At 40.9% G+C, this 19,494-nt stretch overlaps 1 pseudogene; it reads left to right on the plus strand.

The window, feature by feature from the left end:
- LOC121395097 overlaps window positions 1-12,260 on the plus strand; it is a 47,289-nt pseudogene extending 35,029 nt beyond the window's left edge.
- The last annotated feature ends 7,234 nt before the right edge of the window (window positions 12,261-19,494 follow it).

The following is a 19,494-nucleotide window of genomic DNA, read 5'->3' on the forward strand; positions in this document are numbered from 1 at the left end:
AAAGACAGCAGCATATAAATAATCTCTATTTTTTTTAAAGGTTTTTATTTTGCATTTTAAACAAAAATAAACAACACAAATATGTTTGACACTTATTAGGCTTCTATTTACAATTATTTTATATGTACAGTGGTGGTTTCAAGACATAGTTAGCAGTTATATATTTCAGAGCACTTTCTGTAAGTCAATCATCTGGGAGGGATCCATGAGGGTTGACGTCTAACCAAGGGTCCCATATTTTCTCAAATTTCCCGGGTGTTCCCCTAGCATTGTACGTCAGTTTGATTAGGGGTAATGTACCATTTATTAAGTCAATCCATTGCTGCAGTCAGGGAGTGTTGGGGTTCATCCATTTCATTATTACTAATTTTTCTGCATAGAGGTGTATCGACCTTAGAAGTGTTCTGGATTTTTGTAGGGGCATTACCTCATCTATAATACCTAATAAGCATATCTCCGGGGACTTCCTGGAAAGGATAGGAGTACATTGGTGTATTGCATGACTTCTGCCCAGTATGCTGCTACTCTAGGGCAGTCCCATATCAAATGGAGGAAACCGGCTTTTCCCCTGCCGCACTTTACACAATCCCTGATTGATATTAGGCAGGGGTATAATTTATCTATAGCCTCTTCCCTTTGGTCCTCCTCTAGAGAAGGGATAAGTGACTGGCATGTTTGTTTGGCTTTACTGAATGGGGGAGGTTGGGAGGATTGAATTATATTGTACAGCTGAGATAGCAGTTTGGTGGGGAGAAATAATAATTTATTTAAGAGTATAGCCATTTGGGAATGCACATTTAGCATTTTAAACAACATTTATGTTGGATGTGCATGCATAGATCTCAAGAATCTGCATATTTTTGGCATCCTAAGAATGTAGGGTTATCTGTTTACCCAGAAGAGATGTGGTTTTAATATTTAGATTTTTTTTTTCTTTTTTAAGGGTAGACAAGCTGTAAAATAAAATGTGTGAATTTTAAATAGGAAACTAAAAACAAAGCAAGACTATTTACCCATTCTGAATTGTTCAAATTCTGTACTTTCTAAAAATATATGATTTTATGAGAATGCAGGAGTTTAGGCAATTGGAATTCATCATGAGCATTGGCTTTGAAATCTGAAGTTATAAGACTATGTTTGGGCAACTGGTCCATATAGAGTTTTGAAAGTACAACTTCCATGAGTGAAGTCAGCTCATTTTTCTGATGCCTATTGTTTTTATCTTTATTACATTGTGGATTGGGAGCTTACAATTTTGCTCTCCAAAATGTGATAATTTGTTCATGTATATAATGTTTAAATATTGTGATTATAAATTATAATATATTATATTATTATATATATATTATATATTATATAATAATAATATATATTATATAATTATATATATTATAATTTATAATCACAATATTTAAACATTATATACATGAACAAATTATATATATATACTTTCTGTATCTCTGTAGCCATTGCAGTTCTCAAGGACAAAGAACCTGGCTCTTTTATTGTTAGAGACAGCCATTCTTTCAAAGGAGCTTATGGCCTAGCAATGAAAGTCGCTACTCCTCCTCCATCTGTGTTGCACAGTAGCAAGAAAGGTATTGCTTTTTATTATTCTTTTTTTTTGGTATTACCCAAGTGTTCTATTACAGGTATGGGATTGCTTAGCCACACACCTGTTAAAAATTACATTTAAAACAATAGTTCATTTTTCTCTGTAATACAAACACAGTACCTTATACAGTTATGGGACCTGTTATCCAGAATGCTCTAGGACCTTAAGTCTACTAGAAAATCATGTAAACATTAAATATACCCAATAGGCTGGTTTTGCTTCCAATAAGGGTTAATTATATCCAAAGGTGCGGGCTAATAGAACCTGCAATCCTTGTTGGGGTAACAGTAGTTATTTGTAAATTGGCCCTGCCAGCCCTAGGACACTCGCACCGGAAAGCGATCAGCCATGTTGTCTAGATCACATGCACCTAATGAGCTTGTGACAATCTGAGCATGTGGATAATGAGCAAGTTGCGGCATTCACTTATTGTGGACATGTGTGTGCTTCAACATGGCAGCTTGAAGCAGGAGCTCCCTCCCGGTGTGGGTGTCCTAGTGCTGGCGGAGACATTTTTTTTCTTTTTTAAAAACTGCCCGTAGCTCCAGCCAGAGTTTGGGCTCTATTAGCTTGCACCTTTGGTTGGGCAAAATTGTTTTTGGCCAACAGATGCCATTTAAGGTATAGTGGTCAAACTTATTAAAAGACTTCTTCTCTGGAAAGCTGCAGGCTCCAAGCATTCAGCATAATAAGATGCATACCAGCATAGGTATTTTTTCATATGAGTTAGCTAAATTACATCTTAAGCACAATAAAATGAAGCATTCTGAATCTCCAATCTTGATCATGGACTATAAAAAAGATTAAAACATTCAGGACAACCTGGAGATCAATCAGTAGTCATGTTTATCTTCTTCTTTTGGGAATACATGTACTTTGAATTAAACTCCATATACTTAAATACTACAGATTTATAACCATACATTTTGGGGCCCATTCACTAAGCTCGAGTGAAGGATTCGAATGAAAAATACTTCGAATTTCGAAGTATTTTTTGGGTACTTCGACCTTCGACTACGACCTTCGACTTCGATTCGAACGTTTCGAACGAAAAATCGTTCGACTATTCGACCATTCGATAGTCGAAGTACTTTCCCTTTAAAAAAAACTTCGACCCCCTACTTCGGCAGATAAAACCTACCGAAGTCAATGTTAGCCTATGGGGAAGGTCCCCATAGGTTTGCTAACCTTTTTTTGATCGAAGGATTTTCCTTCGATCGTTGGATTAAAATCCTTCGAATCGTTCGATTTAATCCTTCGATCGATCGAACGAACGTTTAGCGCTAAATCCTTCGACTTCGATATTCGAAGTCGAAGGATTTCAATTCGAGGGTCGAATTTCGAAGTATTTTTAACTTCGAAATTCGACCCTTAGTGAATCTGCCCCTTTGTGTGCATACAAAAAGCCAGGCTGTGAAAACAAGCCAGAGTGCTTAATGGCATAATATTCACCAAGAGAATAATAAGGATTATTTTCAATTTAAAATTATATCTTTTTCAGGTTTGGACTTGACGAATGAACTTGTCAGACACTTCTTAATTGAATGTGTTCATAAGGAAGTGAGATTAAAGGGCTGTCCTAATGAACCATATTTTGGTAAATATTTTGTAATTTGTCTTTATGATACATAGGTTATCATGTAATAAGTTAGCTCACTTTCATATGCATTCAAACTGTCTCATGCATATCATAGCTTTCTGAAATGTATGCAGAAATATATTATGACCTTTCCATTGTGGGCATCATGCCACACTGGGTGATTTAATTGAATTGTAGCTGTCATCACGTATGAAAGTTTGTTACATTTCCTTCTTACAAGAACACACGTATCATTTTTGTGTACAGAAGTATTTCTAAAATGTGTGTCCCTTCTTTCACGCAGGTAGTTTGACAGCCCTGGTTTATCAACATTCCATTACTCCATTGGTACTACCTTGTAAATTACTAATACCAGACAAAGGTAGGCTAAAAGTAATTAAATTGAATATGCTTTCTATGACTTGCAAATGTGATTATTTCAAATTATATTTCATGTCTATTTGTGCATTTTTTGTGTTTTTTACAGTGTAAGCTTGAACATTTAAACAGTTCCTAGTACTGTTAACTGAATGCATTTATACATTACCATTAAAAATCACGTAATGTGTGTGTCAAGGCCCTAAATGAAAAGATTCATCTTTATGCTAAGCAATACATTACTATGGTGTTACCTATAAACAATGTGCAGCATCAGGTTTCTCCTTAGGACAAGCCTGCAGACAGCATATGAGATCTAGACAGGATCAGGATTAAGCAACATGAAGAATGGGCTGATCTGAATTAGGGTCAGCATTTTGCAATTCTTGCAATTATCTGAACCAATAAGGCACACATAGGTTTTGGAACTCAAAAATGAATTAAACAAACAAACAAACAAACAGGATTTGTCCATGATGCACCTGATTTTTAATGATTGAGACATCAAAACACCACCCAAGTGCTGGACCTCATCAATAGCTGTCAAATTTTTTATGGAGCCCTCTAAACTCAGCAATACAGGTTTTTGGAGGTTTGTTGAATATCTGTCCCTTTCTATGCCAATACACCTACCTAGGGTACATGATGTTCAAAATAATAGCAGTCCGACATCACCAACCTGATCAATCTCTATTTTTAGTAGAAATTATATTTCTGCATGGCAAATTATTTACTAGTTTGTGTAGTAGAGTAATCGAAAATCAACAGTCATGACATGCATGCTGCTGATTCTGTGTAACTGAATCATTAATTGTGGCTTGTTCAAAATAATGGAGTATGGAGTTCAACTAGAAAGGTCATTCATTCTGTGAAAAAACAGGTATCAGTTACGGCCTTATTTAAGGAAGGATGGCAGCAAATTTTGTGCATGCTGGTTATAGTACATACTTTGATTAAAAAGTTGATTGAAAAGAAAAAACATATAAAGAAGTGCTGCTCAGCTAAAATGATCTCAAATGCTTTAAAATGGCAACCAATACCCAAAAGACGTGGAAGAAAATGGAAAACTACCATTTGAATGAACAGGAGAATTGCCAAAATGACAAAGAACACAATGACTGACCTAAAGAGAAATGGCGCAACATTTTGTGGACTGATAAAAGCAAGATTGTTCTTTTAGGGTCTAGGGGCTACAGGCAGTTTGTCAGACGATCACTAAACATTCAAACCACAGTACTGTACACTGTGAAAACAGTAAATCATGGTGGCACAAGCATCATGGTATGGGGATGTTTCTCATCCTTTGGTGTTGGGCCTATTTCTCGCATACCATAGATCCTGGATCAGTTTGAATACATCAAAATACTCGGAGGTCATGTTACCTTATGCTGAAAAGGAAATGCCATTGAAATGGGTGGTGCAACAAGCCCAAACACCCCAGTAAATGAGCAACATCTTGGTTCCAGAACAACAAGATTGAAGATATGGAGTGGCCAGCCCAATCCCTACACCTTAATCCAATAGAAAACTTGTGGGGTGACCTCAAAACCAAGAAATGCAGAAAAATTGTGGAATGTAACAGGTGCCAGAAGTTGACAGTTCCCAGAAACAGTGCTTATACAACTAAATATTAGTTAAGTGATTCAAAGAAAAGCAAAATCTTGAAACATTTTTCAGTTTATACAGTGAATGTTGGAGTTTGTAAAAAAGAATGCAGACATTTTTTGGAACAGCCTAATATTCCCTTTTCTTCACTTTCTGTAAAAGAATAACACACATTTGATACATGTTTCTTCATGTTTTGATTTGGAATATAATGTTCAGTGTTCCCAATGCATTTGTATGTAAGGAAATAAAAGCTATTACAGGTATGGGATCTGTTATCCAGAAACCCATTATTCAGAAAGCTCAGAATTACAGAAATGATTTCTCCCATAGACTCCATTATAATCAAATGATCCAATTTTTTTTTTTTTTTTGCCAGTCTCTCAGAACTGTGTCAGACCTCAATGAATCCTGAAAAATCAAGTTTGGCAATCACAGATCTAAGCTCATTTACCATGGAAAGAATACCATCCGGTCCTGGACCCATGTTTATTTTGTTTATTTTCTCTTTCGTGAACCATGTATCACCCTCTGACATAAAGGGTCCCATCCAATAATTTTTGGATTCATTTTACTCCTCACTGCTATACCCTTTTCCATTAGCTTTTTTGCTAGATTTATTGACTTCTTATACTTGATAAACATTTCAGCTGAAACTTGAAAGTCTTAAAAGCAAGGCATTTCCTAACAATAGTCCTATCAATCCACAAAGGTTTTGCTTTGCGACAACGTTCCTTGTTTACATGGGGAATATACTGACATACATATTTATTAAGAAGCATTTTAATTCCATCCCATTTTTGTTCTGTGTTTAACCCTGTGAAAAGCCTTTCCCAGTTAATATGTTGCTGAGATGGCCTTATATTGCAAAGTTCGCACATCTAAAAATTTGTGTTTTTGATACTCAAAGAAGACCATGTTATGTTTACTATTTCCTGAACGCTCACCCAACCAAATTCTAGATATGAGTTCAGCAGAAAAACTGCAATTTTGTTAGCAGCTTGAAATTCTTGCTAAGGGACTGTCTTGTATGTGGGGTTAGGGATGCAGCACTGGAAAGAAGGCTGCTAGTATAACACAACCTAACCTTTTTAACCATCTGTGCATTCTAAAGAAATATAGGCCATATTCCATCTGGGGTTGCAACAAATACAGTATAGTGAACATCCAAAATGACGCTACCAAGAAGGAAGCAAAAACAAATATCTACAGTATGTCCCTAAAATTATCAATATTGTTGGAAAACTAGCCAATTCGCAAAAAGAAATACATTGGTATAATACTACAAGAAGCTAAATGTAGAATGGAGGTAGATACAGGTTGTGACTGTTCCTTAATTTCAGAGGAAACTTTCCATGCTTTGTGGCCCACTAACTGGCCACTTATCTTTCCAAAGTATTACATTTTTCTCTGTAATAATGAAACAGTACCTTTTACTCAATCCGGACTACAATATAGTAGCCTTAAGGTATGAAGTTCCAAATCACGGAAAGATCTGTTATCCGGAAACCTCGGGTCCCAAGCATTCTGGATAAAAGGTCCAATACCTGTATAAGGATTTTGAGCTTTACTCCCTTTTATACACACACTGCTATTTTTCTGAACACCATTGTACATAAAAGTATTGTTGGGATTAGTAACAGGATTTAAATCCTTATATATGACAGTTGGGTAGGCACTTGTATTAAGAAACCCATGGACCAGCCAACATAAAATAGTTCTGATTAATTGAATAAACAATTCCAAAATAACCTTATATAAAATTATATAATAATAACTATAATATTATAAATAAAATAAACGTTGCATTTGGGCCGATCCTTTAGTCAACTGTCGTTTGGGGGAAATGGATAGTTTTTTCTTTAGAAAAACATCATTTTAAACTTTTTTATGTTACCTTGGTTATTCCTTTGTATAAATAGAACTGTTTCTCAAGGGGAACAAAGTGTTTAAACATTATATATAGTGATGGGCGAATTTGCGAATTTCGCGAAACGGCGAAAAATTCGCGAAACGGCGCCAGCGTCTCGTTTTTGACGCTGGCGCCCGTTTTTGACGCCGGCGAATTTTTTACGCGAATTCTCGCGGGCGTTTCGCAAATTTATTCGTCTGCTGCGAATCGCGCAAATTCGCCGCGAATTCGCGCCTGCCGAATAAATTCGCCCATCACTAATTATATAATATTATTGAAATCATAACTGCTCTGATATTGTAATTCTTGCTATCTGTTATAGTTTATATTGCCTAAGGACAACTTTGGGAATTAAGCTTTTCTAAAACGACACAGATTAGTGTAGTGGTAAAAATAAACTTTTTAAAGTCTCTGCTTCCTGGATGAGCATGAAATACTGTAGGACATTTTTTTCTGGCTGATGAGCTAAAAATCATCTGTGGTACTGTCTGAATTGACATTTTGACCAACAATGCATGATGTAATGCAGTGAAATTCTAAGAGCCTATCCTGACTATATTGTGACACAGAGGGTATATAAGGAATCAGTGCTCTATCTCAGCCCGTTCTCCTTATAGAATGTAAGCCGGGCAGGGCCCTCTTGTATCCGTTATTTGTTTCTTTGTCTGTAAATCTGAATGTTCAGTGCATGCACTATTTATTGTACGGTACTGCGAAATATTGCGGCATTTTATAAATATGTGTTAATGCTGTCACATCTTAACATAAAATATGGAGAAGGCAGTCTTTATTTAGCCTTCTTATGCTTTATTATTGTAATCTTACTGGTTTAAGCATAAGGAGTGCTTGACACTTTCAGGGATTGTCAACTGCATGGTTATAATCTACAGCAGTGCTGTCCAACTTCTGTGGTATCGAGGGCCGAAATGTTTCCGGCCTACATGTGGAGGGCCGATAATGGAAGCCAGTGTTGACCACTCCCTATTTTTAAACCATACCCATGTTACCATAAGATCATGTCCACATTAATTGTGGTAGCACACCAAAAAACCAAATGCTTGGTGCTCACTGCAGGGATATCACATCACTCATATGTGAAAAAAGTTGTCATATTAAAACATACATATGATTAAGGGATTGTATCCTGAAACGCGTAGGGCCTTTTGATCCCTGCATGAGCCTGCAATAAAACTTGTTTCCTCCTCGAATGGAGTGCCATCCATTCTTTTGGCACCATATTAAAACATACCCATAAATCCATATGCCTCCTCTTCCCCTTGGATAACACAGCACCCCCAGCACATGATTAAAAACCTTGGGGCCCCTAACAATAATTTATTTTCAAATGCTAACAAACCCCCAGAACAAATACCAAGCTTATGTTCCACAGGCAGAGCAGGGCACACACCGGCAGAGCAGGGCACACATAGGCAGAGCAGGGCACTCACAGGCAGAGCAGGGTACACACAGGCAGTGTATAGCACACACAGGCAGAGTATAGCATACACAGGCAGAACAGGGCATACAAAGGGAGCATATGGAAGGCAGAACAGAGCAAGAGACAGGGAAACCTATCAGGACCACTCTAATATGTACTGCATACAGTGACACAGTGCTGGTGCCCCATTAGCATTTTGTATAAAGTGTGAACAGGTGAACAATGTGGGCAGTTTCAGTCTGGGTCTGGGACTGGTCTGATTGCCATCTTGGAGTCAGGAAGGATTTTTTTTCCCTCTGAGGCAAATTGGAGAGGTTTTAAATGTTTTATTTTTTTATCCTCTGAATTAAGTAGCAGTTAGGCAGGTTATATATAGTTTTAAAAAGTTGGACTTGATGGGCGTGTGTCTTTTTTTAAACCTAACTTATTATAGTTGAAACTTTACATGTCTTTCTTTGAACTCTTTACCACAATTTATAGCTAGTTCTTTCCAAAGCTGTTAAATGCAGTATAAACACAAATTAAATGTTTTATGTTCAAACAGTGTGATAAGCAGTCCTGATCCACAGGTTTGTTTTGTTTTCATTTTAGATCCACTGGAAGAAATTCCAGAGTCAACAACTCAGACAGCAGCCAATTCTGTTGCTGAATTGCTGAAGCAAGGTGCTGGTAAGTGGTGAATTAAAAACCTTTTAGAGTCATCGTCATCTGTTTTCCACACAGCACAATCCCATTTAAGTTTAAAGTTTCTTACAGATTCTTGTATTTCCTGCATTTCTGTGCAGTGGGTCTTTTATGCTTTGCAAGGATCTGCAAAAAAAATACAGCCTGTTCTGTTTTTATTCACTTTGCTGCAGGGGAGCTGTGAAGGCAGGTGGAACCCATTGCATTTGCTGCTTGACTTCTTTGGCTTCAGCAGAGCACAAACTTATTGAAAAGAACAGGCTGCAATTATTCATGTGGTTATTTGCATTGCAACATAGTCAGGCAAAATAACCTGTAAGAACCCTTACATTTAAATGGGGTTGTGCTGTTGGAAATTAGCCTGAAGAAACTCATCTAGCATTTATTTTGTTTGCATATACTTACCTTTATTAACAATGAACCTAATTTGCAAATTAGCTGCCTAGACCCCTCAATTTATTCAGAATTTATTCATACATGCCTTTTCTGAGCTTTATGAATAGTAGAATGGTCAATGTACCTTGAGGGATAGCTGGCAAAATAATTACAATGATTTGTAGAGTGAAGTTTAATAATAATATGCAAGTAGTGATGGTATTTCTAGTAGTACCATTTTGACCTTGTGTAAGACAAAACTCAGTAAAAGAAAACCTTTAGAAATAGTCAGGCAATTTATTCATATAGAATACAACATAACAGTTTTGTCTGGGTAAGCTGTTGGAGTAACACACAGAATGTCACCCAAGGACTCACCAAAGACACACCTCTTGGTCCAAGCATAATATAGCTTTCAGAAGGCATTTACAGTAATTGTGACAAGGGGTACATGGATAATACCATACATGGTCTGGCGAGGAGACTTACTGGCATATATATTTATACATTCCTGTAAGATGTGAAGTTTTGCAACATAAGAGTTTTCTGGTTCCAACTGTCCACAGCCTCGTAGACATCTGTTGGCTAAACATAGCCATTGTGGTACAGCCAGCTATTGAGCAACACTTCTGCAAAAGGCCCCCAAGAGACATGCTGACACTCTGGAATCTAAATAACAGAGTGGAGATCATTTATTTGTATGGCCTAGTATAAGTTATATGAGTGACCATTGTCCACAGTTGACCATTAGCCCTAATAGTCCATCCTGCCTTGGGCCCTATAGCGTTATGGCGTCATAGAGGGTGGGGGTGATAGATATCGATGCTCTGACACTAGCCATTCGTCCGTCATAGGAAATAGACCGTTCCAGGTATAAAAGATATAAAATATATAAACAGTAGGTGCTAGAAGTGGAAAAAAGTTTCTATGCTTATAAACAGAAGCAGCAAGAAAACTACATATGTAGTCTTCCATCTGTTGAAAACTACTAATTAGAACTACTTTGTGATACCCAAATCATGATCTTTTTAAATAAATAAGTCGGATATTTGTATGAGTTTAAATCTCATGGGAAGTGTGTGGTATAGCAGTATTTCTCTTATTTATCCAGAGCTAAAACCTGGAATTAGAACTGACAAAAATGTTTACAATTTGAAGCAGTTCCTCACATTCTGGGATTGACAAGCATTCTGTCCTACAGGTTAAGGAATCTTTGGACTATAAACCGTTGCTGCAATCTTACATAAGGCTAATGTAAGGGCATGCTGGCAATTTCAACTACAGACAATAGTCCTAATTTGAATCATCAGTAGTCAGAAGCATAACTAGAAAATGTCTAGAGATTGACCTGTTTTACCAATATTTATTGAGATTGTACATGAATTGGGGCCTCATAGGACCCCTATACCTCCTGCCCCCCCCCCCTGTAGCTGCAGGGTCTGCTTCCTTTGTAGTTACGCCCCTGTCAGTAGTTCATCATGTTTCTTGGCACAGAATAGGGTTGTGGGCTGTGCTGTTAAACTGCTCTGGACCCAAAAAAAAAAACACCAAGCTGTTTAGGATTGGAAATAGCGCTTCTCTTTAATATAATGAGACTTTATCCTGCAGTATACAATAGTAATTAAAAGAAGGTATCTATTTTTAAAACGCTAAAAAAAATCCAATGATTCGATTTTGCTGAATGCAATGCCCATTTGTTTGCCTAGGAAAATATATTTTATCAAATTATCAAAGCTATGTTTTTGACACCCTAAAGAGTCTTTTTTTTTTCTTTTAGGTTGTTTTTCAGAAGACATTATCCAGTAAACACTGTGATTTTCTGTGCTCTGGATCCACAAGATAGGAAGTAAGAAAGGCTTGCTTTTACAGTGCACAATGTTTAACAAACCTAATGCTTCTCTCTAACTTTTTTTTTATATATTATTTTAGGTGGACAAGAGATGGACTTTCTTCAAAGTAAGTGGATTATTGGTAAAATTTAAAGGGCAGTGGGTGTTTGTTTTTAAAGGAAAGGGAAAGCCATTTTATACTTGGGGGTGCCAAAAGTTAGGCACCCCCAAGTGATTGTATTTACATACCTCTGGCCCGGAGTGTCAGGTAAGTAAATACAATCACTTGGGAGTGCCTCTCTCTTGAACAAAAGTTCACCAAACGTTGTTTGGTTTGTCCTTGAAAGAGATGTTATGCTAGCCGAAAAAATTTGCCCCCCCACACACAAATGATTACAAAACACAGCAATAAATATTATACTTTGCTTTATTGGTGAAGAATCTCCAAAATGTTTCCTGGCAAATGGGCTTAAAAAGAAATCAAGCTTGGATCAATGCACCATGCCCATAAACAGGTAGTGATGTAAGAAATGCATCCAAGAAAAGAAGTGTGACCTTTCAAAGAAAGATCCCTCAAATGGGGGTTTTATACTCCACTTGGGAAAATTACCAGCTGTGAAGTTCTCATGAGCAGAAAACCATTTAATTTTACAGTTTTCCTTCTATTTTTTTTTTTTTTATAGTTTTTATTTTAACAAATTTTTTCAAATACATTACAGTGCATTACAATACCACAGACATAAACAGATAAACAACAAAAAAAAAAAGAAAGAAAGAAGAAAAGAAAAGAGAAATACGAAAATGTAAAGTAAAAGTATATAAAGATGTATAAGGGTATATGGGACCCTGATTAGCTCACCCCTGGGTACCTCTGCCTTCACTGTCGCTCCCTCAGGCCATGTGTCTAGCCTTTTAAGGTTGCTAAAACCGGTTATAAACTTAAATATTTCAAATACCTCCCTTGCCCCCTCCCCGGTGCGTTCCTTACCTTGCTACTGAGGAGTCTCCCTGTCTTTCTGTTTTAAACAGCATCCCTTTTAACTTGGTTTGTTAAGATACCTAACCCATGGACCCCAAACTTCCCAGTATCTGTTGCTCTTATTGTGGATAATATGTGTTATTTCTTCCATTTTTCTGATATGCTCTACCTCTTGCTGCCATTCCATACTACTTAAAGGGCCCCTCTGCTTCCAGTGTCTTGGAATTATTGACCTGGCCGCCTCCAGCAGGTGCAAGGTAAGTGGGTCCCTTAATATACTCTTATTGCCCATATCATAACTTAGCAAGATCAGGGGGGCATTATCCACTGACAGATCATTATTAGTTATTTCTTTTATTACGTTAAGGATTTTGCCCCAATAATCTTGCAGTTCGTTACACTTGCACCATAAATGCTTATGTGTCCCCTTCTCCTTCCCACATCTCCAGCAGAGATCTGTTTGTGCAGGAAACATCTTATTCAGCCTAGTTGGAGTAAGATGCCATCTAGAGACTAATTTAAAATTCATTTCCCTCACTCTCACAGCTTTAGATGATTTATGGGCTTGTATCACAATCTTTTTCCACATCGCATAGGGGATCTCGATACCCAAGTCCTTTTCCCATTCGCTAAGAGCTGTATCTTTGCCCGGAGAGATATTTGATATTAAAAGTTTATATGTGTTTGATGTTGCTTTGTTGGGGACCTCTTTACTTTCCAATGATAGTTCCCAATTAGTCATTTCCCTGTCCCATTCTTCCTCTCTACATTTATAGATGTAGTTTTGCAGTTGGCGATAATTCCATACATCCCTAGCCTGTTTCCCCCATTTCTTCTGAATTACAGCTAAAGGAACCAATTTTTTTTTCCAAAAGATCGCTAATCCTCGTTATTCTCCCCTCGAAGGTCCGCCAATTCCCAAATGCACCCCTCTCCAGGCTAGGTGGGAAAGAAATGTTATTTGTCAAGGATTGTAATATATAGGGCCTTCTTGTCAACTTTAACCTAATTCTATTGCCATACCAGATCTTGAGTGTGGTAAATATTAAAGGGTGGGTTTTCACCTTGTCTGATATTTCTTTTGGCTCACACCATAAATAATTTGATAGGGGTATCCCTGCCCACTGATTTTCTATCTCTGCCCACTCTTTCTTCCCTTCTTCTCTTGCCCATTGTTTAATACGAGTAAGATGAGTTGAGATATATAAAAACCAGGGATCTGGAACAGCTAGCCCCCCACGATATAGTGGTAGAATTAGTTGTTTATATTTAATCCTAGCTTGTTTGCCCTTCCAAATGAATATTATAAATATAGATTTGATTTTTTTTTAAAAAAGGCGGCTGGTAGGCTAATTGGGAGAGCTTGTAGGTAGTAGTTCAATTTGGGCATCAAGAACATTTTCAAAGCTTGTACCCTTCCCATCCATGATAAATTTATTTTATTCCATTTAATAACCTTTTCCTGTAATGATAGCATTAGGGGGGCAAAATTACTATTATATAAGTCAGACAAATTTGGAGTTAAGTAAACGCCCAAATATTTAATATAACTATTTGCTTTTTTAAAAGGAAAGTTTTCTATTAGGCTGTCCATCATGCTTTCTGGGGTATTAACATTCATTATGTTCGATTTTGTGAGGTTCACCTTAAAATTAGAAAGGGTTCCAAAATGTTCTAAAAGTGATAAAAGGCTAGGTAGGGAGGACATCGGATTTGAGACAAAGATTAGCATGTCATCCGCGAATGCTATTGTCTTGTATTCTTTCTTTTCATACCACATACCCTCTATCTTTGCCTCCAATCTGATATGTGAGAGGAGAGTCTCAATTACCAGAACAAATAGCAAAGGAGATAGCGGGCAACCTTGCCTAGTACCATTACAGATATGTATTGGGTCGGATAGTTTACCATTCACTTTGACTCTAGCGAATGGGTCTTTATATAAAGCTAGGATGCGATTTATTGTAATCTCCCCTATTCCAAATCCCCTCAATACTTTTTCCAAATATAGCCACCCCACTCTATCGAATGCTTTTTCAGCGTCAGTTGTAAGAATTATAGTTGGAGTATCTGCTTTGTGCCCATTCTTTTGCCCAATTCTCAGTAATGATAAAATTTTATAAATATTGTCTTTTCCCTCCCTTTTACGTATAAACCCGGCCTGGTCCTCATGTATTAAATCTGGTAAGTATTTTTTCAATCTGTTTGCTATTATTTTCGCATATATCTTTAAATCTATATTTATTAAGGAAATTGGTCTGTAACTTTCACAGAGCTGGGGGTCTTTCCCCTCTTTTGGGATAATTATAATGTTGGCTTCTTTTGCCTGTTTGTGGAACCCGCAAACTCCATCTATTGTATTATAGTATGAACACAGCAGGGGTATTAATTCTATTTTATACGTTTTATAATACAGAGCGCTGAAACCATCCGGTCCAGGACTCTTTTCCACAGCCAACGAGTCTATGGTGTCGCTTATTTCTTGTGGTGTGAAAGGTGAGTCCAATATTTTTCTCTCCTTTGCGTCAAGAGTTGGTAAGTGCGCTTCCTCTATAAATTTGTCTATTAGATTCGATTTGTCGTTATAGTCGGCCCCACCCTGTAGTCTATACAATGTTTGGTAGTACTGCTGAAATATATTGACTATGCTTTTTGTGTCGTAGTAAGACTTTTGTTCCTTGCCTTTTATTGCTGTGATATGAGTTATACTATTCATTTTTTTTAGCTTTTGAGCGAAGTATTTATTACATTTATCCCCCAATTCGTTCCCTTTTTGTTTGCTATTCATATATGCTTTATATGTGCCCTGATCTAATATTGCTTTCAATTGAATTCTTTTCCTTTCCAATTGCTCTAATATGTCTTCTGTTGCGCTTCTCTTATGTGTCTGCTCCAAATGCGATATCTCTTTAAGTAGGTTATTAATATGTTTCTCTTTTTCTTTCTTTAGGTTGCTACCTAGAGCTATCAATTGTCCTCTAAGCACGCATTTTTTGGTTTCCCACAATGTCGCCATCCCCACCTCTGGCCCTGAATTCTCCCTTAATATTTGTTGCAACATTGTCCTTATTTTACCCTTTGTGTTTTTATTATGTAACAATAAATCGTTGAACCTCCATGTGTAATCTTTGTCGTTTATTTGAGGTATATTCAGCTTTAGCAAGATTGGATAGTGGTCTGAAAACAAGTTTGTTGTGATTTTAGCCTCCGTGACCCAATGGAGCCCCCTTTGGGAGACGAATAAATAGTCTATCCGCGTGTAGACCCTGTGCTTTTTTGAAAAGTGTGTATAATCCTTGTCTTTAGGGTGTTGGACTCTCCACGTATCGACCAAACATGTCTCTTCCAATTTTTTTTTTAGGCTTTTAATCCCCTTGTGGGATAAGTGACTTTTCCCATTGGAAGAGTCCATTAATGGGTTAAGCACCAGGTTAAGGTCCCCTCCCATTATTACTGTCCCTTCTTTAAAATTATTTAAATCATCTAAAAACTTTTTTAAAAAATTTACCTGTGCTGTATTAGGCGCATACACGTTGGCTATCGTGAGTTTGGATGCTCCTAAATTGCCCTTTAATATGATGTATCTGCCCTCCTTGTCTGTTTTCCTATCATGGATTACAAGTGGAAGATCTTTATGGATCATTGTCAGAACCCCAGTTGCTTTTTTCTTGGGATTATTGCTGTAATAAACCTGTGTGTAATGTTTATCCATTATCCTTGGGGTGTGTCCCTCCTTAAAGTGTGTTTCTTGCAGCAATATTATATGTGCTTGGAGTTTTTTGCACATATTAAGAATTTGGCTTCTCTTAACCGGTTCGTTCAGCCCATTTACATTATAACATACTACTGAACACATTCCCTTACGAAGTGCTTTGCCCTGTACCCTAATATTTTTTCTCTCTTGTCCTGTAGCTACAGCTCGGAAAAAAATTGTGATCCATCCGGAAAAAAGAATTAAGCTTGGGGCCCCATACAGAAAAAACAAGAAATACGATATAAGAAAAGCACATAAAAAAGTTAAGAAAAGTGAGAAATCCCACTTGCATGGTGGGAGATCAAATTGCCGCCTCAGACTTATAGTCAGGGTAGGGTGGGGGCAGGGTGCGCCTAGGCGCAATTTTTGTGGGGTATGATAGCTGCAATTAAGCTGTCTCCTTCCAGAGAAAGCTGAGATCTTATTCCACTTAAGCCTAAACCTGGTGTAAGGGTTACAGCGTGGAACCGCTGTGATAGTGGATAGCCATTCCATGGGGAGAGGATATGGCTGAAGCCCAGGGGTGTACCCATAGATGATAGGGGAGGCAGGCATGGTGAAATAAAGCAGGTTTACTTGGAGTTTGCAAAAGATACAGAACAGTTCAAATAAGGTATTTACCAGGTAGGTGAGGATAAGGAAACAATACTGGAACAAAGTAACACAGGAGCTAGGAATACAGGAGCTTGGAACGCAGGTAAGGAATCACAGGAACAAGATACAGGATACAATTACAATTAATGACTCAGCCCTGAGCAAAGCTCAGGGCGGGGTTAATAAAGGGACGGAAATTGGGAATGGGAAACACATGAGGGTAAACGAGGTGGGTGGAGAATAGGGAGGGACACACTGGAACTGACAGAATACAAAACATACGACACACCAGGCTAAGGATCAGCCTCAAAGAGCCCCCAGTGGCTCAAAGGAAAGCACAATGTCCAGCATCTGGGAAATAAAGGTTCGAGTCCCGGGCTGATCCTTACAGTACCCCCTCCTTATGGGTCGACCTCCGGGCGACCCAAACGAAAGACCCCCATCCTTTTTAGTCCAATGACTGGAGATGGTAACAAAAGTCTTGCCAGGGTCAAAGGCTGGAGAGCCGCCAGGGTCAAAAGCTGGAGAGCCGCCAAGGTCAGAAGCCAAAACGAAGGAGTCGCCAGGGTCGGAAGCCAAAACGGAGGAGTCGCCAGGATCGGAAGCCAAAACGGAGGAGTCGCCAAGATCGGAAGCCAAAACGGAGGAGTCGCCAGGGTCAGGAGCCAGATCAGAGGAGTCGCAAGGGTCAGGAGCCAGATCAGAGGAGTCGCCAGGGTCAGGAGCCAGATCAGAGGAGTCGCCAGGGTCAGGAGCCAGATCAGAGGAGTCGCCAGGGTCAGGAGCCAGATCAGAGGAGTCGTCAGGGTCAGGAGCCAGATCAGATGGATGGCCAGAGTCAGCCTGCAGAGCAGAAGAACCAGCCAAGGCACCCATTACAGGTGGCAGACCAGCATCGGTACCCATTACAGGTGGCAGACCAGCAGAGGCACCCATTACAGGTGGCGGACCAGCAGAGGCACCCATTACAGGTGGCGGACCAGCAGAGGCACCCATTACAGGTGGCGGACCAGCAGAGGCACCCATTACAGGTGGCGGACCAGCAGAGGCACCCATTACAGGTGGCGGATTGCCCAGGACAACAGGAAGACCACCACGAATAGCAACAAGACTGGTAGACTCTGGAGCACCAGAACTATCAGATCCTGCAGCAGGGATGGCAGGTCTAGAAGTAGATTTGTCCGTGGGCCCAGAGGCCATGATGCACAAGTCCTCACAGGCTGAACCCGGCAAGGCTGCTGGCACAGAGGCTGGAAGCAGCAAGACTGGAAGCGGCAAGGCTGCTGGCACAGAGGCTGGAAGCGGCAAGGCTGCTGGCACAGGAGCTGCAGGCGGGACCGCTGGCACAGGAGCTGCAGGCGGGACCGCTGGCACAGGAGCTGCAGGCGGGACCGCTGGCACAGGAGCTGCAGGCGGGACCGCTGGCACAGGAGCTGCAGGCGGGACCGCTGGCACAGGAGCTGCAGGCGGGACCGCTGGCACAGGAGCTGCAGGCGGGACCGCTGGCACAGGAGCTGCAGGCGGGACCGCTGGCACAGGAGCTGCAGGCGGGACCGCTGGCACAGGAGCTGCAGGCGGGACCGCTGGCACAGGAGCTGCAGGCGGGACCGCTGGCACAGGAGCTGCAGGCGGGACCGCTGGCACAGGAGCTGCAGGCGGGACCGCTGGCACAGGAGCTGCAGGCGGGACCGCTGGCACAGGAGCTGCAGGCGGGACCGCTGGCACAGGAGCTGCAGGCGGGACCGCTGGCACAGGAGCTGCAGGCGGGACCGCTGGCACAGGAGCTGCAGGCGGGACCGCTGGCACAGGAGCTGCAGGCGGGACCGCTGGCACAGGAGCTGCAGGCGGGACCGCTGGCACAGGAGCTGCAGGCGGGACCGCTGGCACAGGAGCTGCAGGCGGGACCGCTGGCACAGGAGCTGCAGGCGGGACCGCTGGCACAGGAGCTGCAGGCGGGACCGGCTGGCACAGGAGCTGCAGGCGGGACCGCTGGCACAGGAGCTGCAGGCGGGACCGCTGGCACAGGAGCTGCAGGCGGGACCGCTGGCACAGGAGCTGCAGGCGGGACCGCTGGCACAGGAGCTGCAGGCGGGACCGCTGGCACAGGAGCTGCAGACCGGACCGCTGGCACAGGAGCTGCAGACCGGACCGCTGGCACAGGAGCTGCAGACCGGACCGCTGGCACAGGAGCTGCAGACCAGACCGCTGGCACAGGAGCTGCAGGCGGGACCGCTGGCACAGGAGCTGCAGACTGGACTGTAGGAACTGGAGCTGAAAACGTAATGGGAGACATGGAAATTGACAGAGACAGCTTTCGGGGAGCCGGCACAGGAACAGGCAGCTTTCGGGGAGCCGGCACAGGAACAGGCAGCTGCTGGGGGCCTGGCACTGGAACAAAAGGCAGCTGCTGGGGAACCGGCGCTGGAGCAAGAGACTGCTTTCGGGGAGCCGGCACTGGAGCAGGAGGCAGCTGCTGGAGGACCAACACTGGAACAGGAGGCAGCTGCTGGAGGACCAACACTGGAACAGGAGGCAGCTGCTGGAGGACCGGCACTGGAACAAGAGGCAGAAGCTGGGGAACCGGCACTGGAGCAAGAGACTGCTTTCGGGGAGCCGGCACTGGAGCAGGAGGCAGCTGCTGGAGGACCAACACTGGAACAGGAGGCAGCTGCTGGAGGACCGGCACTGGAACAAGAGGCAGCTGCTGGAGAACCGACACTGGAGGCAGCTGCTGAGAAGTCGGCACAGCAGA

The sequence above is a fragment of the Xenopus laevis genome, chromosome 6S (assembly GCF_017654675.1).
Source record: "Xenopus laevis strain J_2021 chromosome 6S, Xenopus_laevis_v10.1, whole genome shotgun sequence".
Lineage (NCBI taxonomy): Eukaryota > Metazoa > Chordata > Amphibia > Anura > Pipidae > Xenopus > Xenopus laevis.